Source organism: Cryptomeria japonica, chromosome 3 (assembly GCF_030272615.1).
Source record: "Cryptomeria japonica chromosome 3, Sugi_1.0, whole genome shotgun sequence".
Taxonomy (NCBI): Eukaryota; Viridiplantae; Streptophyta; class Pinopsida; order Cupressales; family Cupressaceae; genus Cryptomeria; species Cryptomeria japonica.
Genome location: NC_081407.1, coordinates 521,328,140 through 521,338,880, shown reverse-complemented (window position 1 = coordinate 521,338,880; position 10,741 = coordinate 521,328,140).

Sequence of the window (10,741 nt, the reverse complement as noted above, 5' to 3'; positions counted from 1 at the left end):
TAGAAGACACAATAAGAAATGGAGGGTTAAGATTGAGAGATGTAAAAAGAGAGATCGGCTAGGATTAGAGGGTAGGTAAAAGAAATACCAAAATAATGAAAGAGGTAGGTAGTGTAGGAATTAAGAGATGAATGACATGTGTCATGTGTAGAAAAAGATAATGAATTAATTAAATAAATAAAGATTTATTTAATTAATAGAAGAAGTAGGACAATTAAATAAATAAAATATTTATTTAATTTAGGAAAGGGATAATTTAAATAAATAAATGTATTTATTTAAATGAGAAATAAGGCTAGAAGAGGATAAATGAATTAATTAAATAAATAGAGATTTATTTAATTAATAGAAGAATTAGGCTTAGATAATTAAATAAATAAAATATTTATTTAATTAGACATGACAATTTTGGGTGTCTACATTTTGCCCCTCTTTGAGACAATGCGGCTTGTCGCGTTGTTTCAAAGAAGATAAGATGAACTGATACAGAGTTGCCCCAAGATGGGAATTATATGCCCCCTCGAGAGATTGGATGAAAATGTCTGAAAAGATTGCAGACAATCTCTCGATAAGAAAGACGGGATAGAATGGACTGATCAGATAAAGTGACAAAGTCACGGGATAAGGAAGACTGACTCGGGAAATGAGAGCTAGGGCAATCTATAAGATAGACCACGGGGGAAAATACATCCTCATTTTCATCTACACCATCACAAGAGCATAGTGCAAAGCGAAAATAAAGCAGCAACAGTCAGCAGCGATGGCTTTTGTTCACAGATTCGACCGTGTTCGCCGATTCTAGAGGCCAACGGAGGTAGGAGAGCCAGTGAGTACCACCAAACCTCCTCGTACTTTGATGCATTTATTATTGTCATTAATTCATACTAGGTAATGTAATAAATGCTCATTTATGTCAAGAAAATGTGTTTGTGTCCAAAAATGCGAATTTGTGTCTTCCAGGTCAAATCGGCAGTTCTGTGATGAACATACGCTGTCGATTGGATAAGCTGCTGAGAGGATACACTCAAGCAGGTCCTCTAGGGAAGACTAAGATAGATCAAGGCACTTTGTGATGAACAGTGAGTACCAAGATAGAGTACTTTGTGATGAACAGGGAGTACTAAAATATGAGCAGCACTTTGTGATGAACAGGGAGTGCAAATGTGAGTAACACTTTGTGATGAACAGTGAGTGTCACACACGTAGTACTTTGTGATGAACAGTGAGTACTACTAGGATAGATAGCAACACTTTGTGATGAACAGTGAGTGTCACTAGGATAAATAGCTATGTGCATTTAGATAGCGAGTAGCATTTTGTGATAAACAGTGAATGCCACTATGACTGACATGATTTGATTTGCTTGACTGCAGGAGTACTTGCCGATGTTGGAGTCACGGGAGAGATTCCCATCGACTCAGAGGTTGCGATCTGAGTTGACAGCCGAGGACTGAGCTGCGATTGAGGTAATGGGATTGAGATACATTCTGTATGTGCCTGAGTTTCGGGTGAACATGGGATTGTTGACTGCACTGGCTGAGAGATGGCACTCAGAGACTTGTAGTTTGCATTTGCCGATGGGTGAGATGACAGTCACCTTGGAGGATGTATATAGGATTCTACGGATACCGATCGATGGGGAGTTAGTACCCTATGATCGAGACGGAGATAGGGATGCACTGAGACGAGTGTTCTAGGATCCAGGACTAGGGATGAGGGTGGGACATGTGGCATGGGATACCATGACATGGACAGGATTAGCACTACCAATAGTGTTGACAGGAGTTATCAGTGAGTTCCTCTGTATCAGTTTTGTACCATTTTATATAATGATGTAGACACCTGCGGGTGATTGTAGCCATATGATTTTGACATCATTGTATCATGATACTTTATATATATATATGAGATGATGCATCTTTGCGGCAGCTATATGCATGTGTACCTATGTGATGAGATGTTCTTATGTGATGCTTATGATATGGATGCAAATATTTACATGATGCAATGCAATATTTTTGTTCTTTTATGATTCTATATGTTATGCTAATGCAAATGTGAATGTATGTAATGCAGATGAATATGATAATGCAAATGTAAATTGTGCTAACAGGTGTTGTGTGCAGGATGTGATGCAGTTGTGATATCTATATGTATGTATGAAATGCTTATATGTGGTGATGCAGGTGCAAACTATATGAAATGCAAATGTTTTTGGTGTGTCATTATACTCAGTCATGTGATAGCGGGCTACGCAGACTCGAGAAGGATAATGGAAGTCAATCAAGAAAGGGGGATGGAAGACAGAAGATATGAACGTGAAAGAGCTTCTTGTGCGTTATCATCATTGAGCTTTATTATGGCAAGTGGGTTATGACAATCGAGGCATATGTTCGACCCAGAAAGTCATTGTACCCGTTTGCATGGAGATAAGACAGTCACAAACAAGGAATGCCCCAGTTCATACTAGACTCACAGTGTCCTCATATCCTTGGACAAGTCATAGCATTACTAAGAGACAATCCACAGATAGCAAATGCAAATAGGTGACGATACCCCATCCTTGCCTTTCTAGTCAAAGACATCCTGGAGATAGAATCTCTAGTCAAAGACATCCTGGAAAAGCTAAAAGAAATGTCACCAAAAGATAAAATCAAAAGAAAACCAAGACTCGACACCAACATCCACTGTAGTCCTCAAGTTTAGTGTCTCTTGTCACTTGTATAAGTCTTATTCGATTGTGGTCACAATGTTCACTTTCACAAAAATGATAGATAGCACTGAACCATATGTTGTCTTAGTCTGTTGAAAGATTTGATTTTGTTGAAGCTCATTGTTGCTGCTGTGTCTCATTTGAAACTGACTGAATCCATGAAACTGATACTTTATTGCGAAGAAGATGAAACTTTATTGTGGACTGGCGATGCAGATGTTGCTTTATTGCGGATTGTGCACGGATAGACTTGAAGGAAGCTGGAAGAAACTGTACTCCTCGAAACATGTGATGTTCTCAGTTCCACACCCATCACTAGACGTAGGATTTGGCCGTAGTCACAGATAGGATCTGATTTATTATGGATGGAAAGGGAGTGAAAAAGGGAAGGTTATTATGAAGGCTAACCAATCTTAGGTAGATCAATAACAAGCCATGATGGGAATAGGTAAGTTTATTATGGATGAATTGGTCATGAGTGTGTGCAAAGTGGAAGGATGCAAGTGAATCCTGAAGGAGGGAGGAGCAAAGTCTCTACGCATGGCGCTGGTAACCCAATTTTCACCATGGTACTTGTCCAGGGCGCCACCGAAGTGGTTTTCACTGTTGGACGAAATTATTTCTCTTTACTTTTTTCGATTTTTTCAATTTTTTTGTGTCACAAGGTGCCTGTTTGCCAGGTTTTCACCAAGTAACGATTTTTTTTGTTTTATAAATTTTTATTTTTTTTTATTTTTGCATTTTTTTGATTTTTTTTTGTATTTTTGAATTAAGAGACTCTGAAAAGCTATGTGTAGAACCTGCGAAGGTGCATGCTATTGATAGGATCCTCCAAAGGTTCACCTTCTATAGTTGAGAGCTGATATGCCCCAGATCCATATACCGTTGTGATGATGTAAGGACCAAGCCAGTTTGGTTCGAATTTGCCCTTCTTATCTCTGTCTTGCTGATTCTTGGGGTTCTCTCTGAGGACTAAGTCACCTACCTCAAATGTGCGAGGCTTGATTTTATGATTGTAACTGCGACTCATTCTTTGTTGGTAAGCCTTGAGATGATTAAAAGCAGTGTGTCTTCGTTCCTCCAGCAGTTCTAGTTCTTGTAAGCGAGAGACCCTGTAATCTTCATCGTTGATTATGTTTCTCAAAGAGACCCATAAAGAAGGTAACTCGACCTCAATAGGCAAGATGGCTTTAGCGCCGTAGACAAGCGAGTAGGGTGTAGCTCCTGTAGGTGTGCGGACACTTGTGCGGTAGGCCCAAAGTGCAGGATTGAGTTGGATATGCCAGTTACGGCCAGCGTCGTCGACTGTCTTTTTAAGGATTTTGAGAATTGTTTTATTAGACGCCTCAGCTTGGCCATTACCTTGGGGGTAATATGGTGTGGAGAAACGATGGGAGATATGGAAGCGCTCACAGAGTTCACGAACATCCTGATTTTTGAAGGGACGCCCGTTATCAGTAATAATGGAAGTAGGAATCCCATATCGGCAAATGATGTAGTTCAAGATGAAGGTAGCGATTTGTTTCCCAGTAACTTGTGTGAGAGGCACGGCTTCAATCCACTTTGTGAAATACTCTGTGGCTGTGATAATGAATTTATGTCCATTGGAAGAAGGAGGGTGAATCTTGCCTATGAGATCGAGTCCCCACTGACAAAAGGGCCAAGGAGATGCAAGTGGTTGTAGTTCCTGCGCTGGTGCATGTATGAGGTCTCCATGAATTTGACACTGCTTACACTTTTTGACAAACTGATATGAGTCTTTTTCCATAGTAGGCCAGTAGTATCCAGTCCTGATAAGTTTCTTGGCCAAGGTAGGACCACTAGTATGCGGACCACATATCCCTTCATGCACTTCTCGTAACGCAATCTGAGCTTCATCACTCTCTAAACATCTAAGAAGGGTGCCATCTAGACCTCGTCGGTATAGGATATCAGCTAAAATGACGTATCGAGAGGATTGGCGAATGAAAGTGCGGCGTTGATTGTTCGATAGATCGGGAGGTAAGATATTGTCGCGAAGGTATGTGAATATGGAACCATATAACTGGGATTCAGGACCAACAACGCATATCATTTCCGTAGGAGTGATCTCATATGATGGAATCAACAAGTTGTCTACCAGGAACTCATAGCAGGTCTCATTTTGCGGCAGATCAATGAGCGAAGCAATTGTAGCCATGGCATCTGCAGCACGATTCTGTTCTCTTGGTATCTGCTCAAACTCTATCTTTGCGAAGTGTTGTTTCAGATCATCTACCAGTTGTTTGTAGGGCATTAGTTTTTCATCTTTTTTTTGGTAATCATCAGTTGCTTGCCGTATGACCAGTTGAGAATCCCCAAAAACACGAAGCTCTTGGATCTTCCACTGAACTGCAATTCTTAATCCAGTTGTTAATGCCTCATATTCCGCTATATTGTTGGTGCAAGGAAATGATAAGCGGTATGATTTTGGTATAGAATCGCCTTGAGGAGTTATAAAGAGTATACCCGCTCCTGCCCCATGCTGTGTATATGAGCCGTCAAAATATAATTGCCATGGCTTTGCAGGTGATATTGTTAGAATGGACTCATTTGGAAATTCTGACTGTAGAGGAACATCATCTATCATGGGAGCATCTGCCAATTGATCTGCAATGGCTTGTCCTTTGATTGCTTTCCTGTCCACGTACTCAATGTCAAATTCACTCAGAATCATTACCCACTTGGCCAGACGCCCAGTAAGTGTAGCTTTGTTGAGAAGATATTTTAGTGGATCAATTCTGGCAATCAACTTAGTCTTGTGAGTGAGCATATAATGTCGTAACTTCTGTGAAGCAAAGACCACAGCGAGACATGCACGTTCGATTGGAGTGTAGTTTAGCTCATATCCCACCAATGTGCGACTGATATAGTAGACTGCTTTTTCCTTGCCGTCAGGTATTTGTTGTGCTAGGAGTGCCCCCAGTGTCGTTGGAGTAGCTGATATGTAAAGTAGCAACGGTTGATCTGGAATGGGTGGCATTAAGACTGGTGGGTTCAAAAGATAGTCTTTGAGCGTCTGAAAAGCCTGTTGACAATTCTCATTCCATTTGAACTTGATATTTTTATGTAGCAGGTGCTGGAAAGGATTACACTTATCTGCAAGTTATGCGATGAATCTTCGTATGGACTGGAGTCTCCCTTGTAAAGATCAAAGTTGACTGATAGTCTTGGGTGGCGGCATGTCCAAGATAGCCTTTACTTTCGCTGGATTGGCCTCGATTCCTCTTTTAGACACAATGAATCCTAGGAGCTTCCCGGAGGTTACTCCAAAGACGCATTTCTTTGGATTTAGTCTTACCTTGTACTTTTCCAGCCGATCAAAGACAACTGCAAGTATGTCCAAGTGTGTATCTCTGTCTATTGACTTTCCTAAAAGATCGTCAACATAATCTTCCACGGTTATGTGCATGAGATCATGAAAGATAGTAGTCATCGTTCGTTGATAAGTGGGGCCTGCATTTTTCAGCCCAAAGGGCATGACGTTCCAACAGAAGGTTCCCCATGGACAAGTGAATGATGTTTTATGTTGATCTTCAGGTGCAATCTTGATTTGATTATATCCAGAAAATCCGTCCATTAAGGATAACATTTCATGACCTGCTGTGAGATCAACGATCAAGTCTATGTTTGGTAATGGGAAATCGTCCTTTGGGCAAGCCTTGTTGATATCTCTGAAGTCTGTACATATTCGGATACTGCGATCTGGTTTGCTGATAGGTACCAAATTGGAGATCCATTCGGGATAATCAATTGGTCGTATGAATCCGACATCCAATAATTTCTCCAGCTCTGCTTTGACGAGTAATGCCACTTGTGGGTGCATTTTCCTCAGTTTCTGTTTTACTGGCTTTGCCCCCGGTTTGACTGTCAAATGATGCATAACCAAATCCGGATCCAGTCCAGGCATATCAGCATATGACCATGCAAAGTTGACTTGTCGTTCCTTGAAGAAGCTTATGAATTTTGCCCTTTCGGCCTCTGTCAAAGATTGCGCCAAGAATATGTTGTGTGGAACCTCTTCTGTACCAATATTTGTCTTTATAGTCTCCTCTACCAACATGGATGATTTTTCCTCATATGATGCTGGGAGAATGTCGAGCCTTCCATCTTTGGGTGCCTCAGAGAGGTTTTCGCCCTCAGATACGTCCTTTATTTTTACTTTTTTGGGGTCAGATAGTGCCACAGTGTGGTTTTCGCCATAAGACCCTTGCCTTGTTTTTTATTTTCACATTTTTGCGACTAGAAGGCCCGACACCCTCACCAAAGTATGCCATGTTGTTGAGTTCTATGGCGTATCCTGCTTTATGGTCTCCAGGGGGAAGATCATCTCGAATGCCAAGATAGTCGACAATAGCTTCGTCATTATGAAATGTATCAAATTGTGCTGGTCCTTCATGATCCCAGTCAATGAGTTGGGGATGAACAAGGGGAAGGTCATTAGTGTTTTCAGAATTTGCTGGACTAATAGTGAAGATGTGGTCATATTCAGGTATGTCAAGGCAATCGTCGAGGTCATCGATGGCACTCTCCTCATCAGTTTCAATCGTGAGCGAATCCAAATTGTCATCACTAATAGAGCCTTCTGGGACAGGTGTCCTCATCCTATGTGATTTCAACCTAGGACCTTGAAACGAAGACTGTGCGGGATCCTTATGGGTTGGTTCTTGACCCACTCTGAACTTTTTGTAAAATTCCTCTTCCTCTGTGGGTTCATCTGGCTCTCTGAATGTTTCGGTGAGCTCATAGTCACTGGAGGACTTGTCTGAACCCCATTCCCACTCATTAGAATCTATGGAAGGATAATCCTCTTGTTGAACTTCAGCAACTTTGATTCGCCATACCTCTTTTGTTCTTTTATTGTGAATCTTGGAATTCAGAAAACCAAGTCCCTTGGAGCGTTCTCTTCTTGTAGTTAGCTCAGGTTGTAAGGGTTCCATGACACCTTCTTTGCGTAACCCGAGAGGGCTTTTTCCATCATACCCGAATTTTTGTAGAATTTTAAAGCCTTTGCCATAGTTCTCACAGGGTATAATAGTCTGATCATGTGTGTCCTCTTCACTATCTTTATAAAGCATTTTGTTTAAATTTTCCTCTTCTAGTTCGCCCCATCTTTGAAAGATGGTAGGATCCCATTTGAGTATCATGATGGAGATTTGCTTGTTAGGATGTGGCCTCCCATATTCTTTTGGAGAGCTCATGACTTGTCGTAAAAACATTGTTTGATTCAAAGTGTATTCTCCCATGCCTTTGTCTTGAAACTTGCCTCTAAGTTCACCTTGTTTGGATGTTGAAGGTTTTAATGACTCAGGATCAATGTATGCTGAAGAAGGAGTAGCCTCACGATTACTGGGAATGATAGTTTCAGTATGTGACCTCAAGTTATTGCAATATATGAATGGATTTGGGTCACCATTGACTATTACCTCGACTCCATTATGAGGAAACTTAATGCATTGATGGTATGTTGATGGGACTGCCCTCATTTCATGAATCCAAGGACGTCCTAGCAATATGTTATACGTGAGATCTAGATCTAGGACTTGACAAACCACATCCTTTGTGACTGGCCCTATTCTTAGTGGTAAGGTGACTGTGCCCTTGGACGAGCGCTCTTCATCATCATAAGCCTTGATGGTGATTTGGTTTGTAGCATTCACAGCCTTGTCAGAATGTCCCAATTGTCTTATGGTACTCAAGGTACAAATATTTAGACCTGCTCCTCCATCTATCAGGACTCGCTTTATTCGGTGTTTATGTATGAAAGCTTCAACCTGTAAAGGTGCATTATGAGGCTGACTTATGGAGGCGTCATCGACTTCTGTGAATGTGAGGGAATGGGGAACGGATAGGTATCCCACCATGGCTTGAAACTGATCCACGTTCAGATCCGTAGGGACAGCAGTGTCTCTCAAGATTTTGTCAAGGATAGCTTTATGTGCAGGGGATATACGTAAGAGCTCAAGAATGGAGATGAGCACGGGCGTCTTCCCTAATTGTTCTACAAGGTCGTACTCAGGCTTGGTAGATGAAGGATTGGTATTCTTAGTGGAGGTACCTGGCAATGTAATCTTACCTCGACGGGTTGTAACATGACATTCAGAGGTAGATTCGGAGGAAGATCCCACACCTTTTAGGACAATCTTGGGTCTCTGAGAAGGATTCTCAGGATTTTTGTTTTTGATAGTGATAGTAGAAATATGATTGTCCATCGAGATGTGATTGATAGTAGAATCATAATTGTAAGGTGCTCTAGTGTAATTGGCTTGATCATCTATGACTTTGCCTTTTCCTTTGTCATGTTTTGGGAATGGTTCCTTAAACACCTCATGCTCTTGGTTAGATGAATGTCCCTCAATCTCAATATCACCTCTGTTAATGAGATCTTGCACAATGTTTTTCAATTGATGGCAATTACTTGTCTTATGACCCTTGCTCTTATGAAACTCACAATACTCATCATCATTCCACCAATTTGGTTTGACCTTTGGTTCATATGGAGGAAAATCTGGAACTGTGATCACTTTGTTTGCCACAAGCTTTTTGAATACTGATTCAAGTGGTTCTCCCAATGGGGTGTACTTCCTTCGCGGTTTAGCAGTTGTTTGATTGTTCACCTGAGTGTTGGTAGAACTTGATCCAGAAAAGACGAACTTTGGTCTCACTGTATTGGCATCAACAACGCCATCATTAACTGTGTTCTTGTTCTTGTTCCAAAATTTTGGTTTGTCCTTTCCCTTAAAGTCCTCTTTGTTTTCTTTGAATAGCTTGATAACTCCTTGTTCAATTAAGACTTTTTTTGTTGCTAGGCCCTTTTCAATAACATCCTTGAATGTAGACAAACAAGCTTTCCTGAGATCATATCCAATAGCCTTATTAACGTTTTGAGTGAACATTTCCACCATTTGTTTCTGCGGGATTTCGCAAGAGCATCTGCTAGCTAAGTTTCTCCATCTTTGTAAAAATGTTGCGAAAGATTCTCCTTCCTTTTGTTTCGTATTGCACAAGGTAGTAACTGAGACATCTGTTTCTATGTTGTAAGAGAAATGCTGAATGAATGCCTCTACTAAGTCGCCCCATGACTTAATACCAGGAGGTAATTGAGAAAACCATTCCATAGCTTGATCTCCTAAGCTCTGTGGGAACAACCTCATTAAGTATGTTTCTTCTGCCGCTACCTCAATGCAAGCTGTGAAGAATTGTCTTATGTGTGCCTTGGGGTCTCCTCTCCCTCTATATTTGTCAAATTTTGGTGTCACAAAGTGTGGAGGAAACGGAGGCATTGGAATGCTCTTATCGAAGGGATAAGGACATATATCTCTCATAGTGTATGTAGGTTTTGATGTACTCATGTCCTCCACTTTCTTCTGTAGATCTCTAATTTGTTGCTCCAAATTATTTTTGGGAGGAGATGGATTTCTTGTAGCATACCCCATGTTTGAAACACCCATTTGAGGAAGAGCTTGTTGCATGTATGGATGATACTGATCGTAGACATGTCCATATGGAGGTCTATATTGTTGTGGCATATATGGAGCACTTGGCATAACTTCTTATTGAGGGACCCCATATCTGTTTTGCGCATATATACCATATTCAATAGGCCTTTCATTTTCCATTGTGTTGCCCCCAATTTTGACATGAGGTCTCTTTGTGTCAAAATTTTGAGGATGTCCTTGAGTATCCACTTGTTTTGATTGATCCATACCTTGAGCGTGTATTTGAGCATAAGGCCTCCATGATGGTCTTTGAGTGTAAGTATCATATATTTGAGTTTGTGTATGTGGGATTGCTGGTTTTTGAAGCAAAGCTGGTGGTGACTCCGGCATCATATTCGGTCCTCTATTTCCTCCACTATTTGGTCTCCTTTGATCCATGTTGGGTTGAGTTTGCTGTGAGGGTCGACTTTCCATAAGTTGAGATAAGTCAAAATCATGCGGTATTTTAGCTCCACTTTGTGCCATCATGTTTAAAAAGTATTGTCGATCTCTCCTCATTATCTCTTCAACC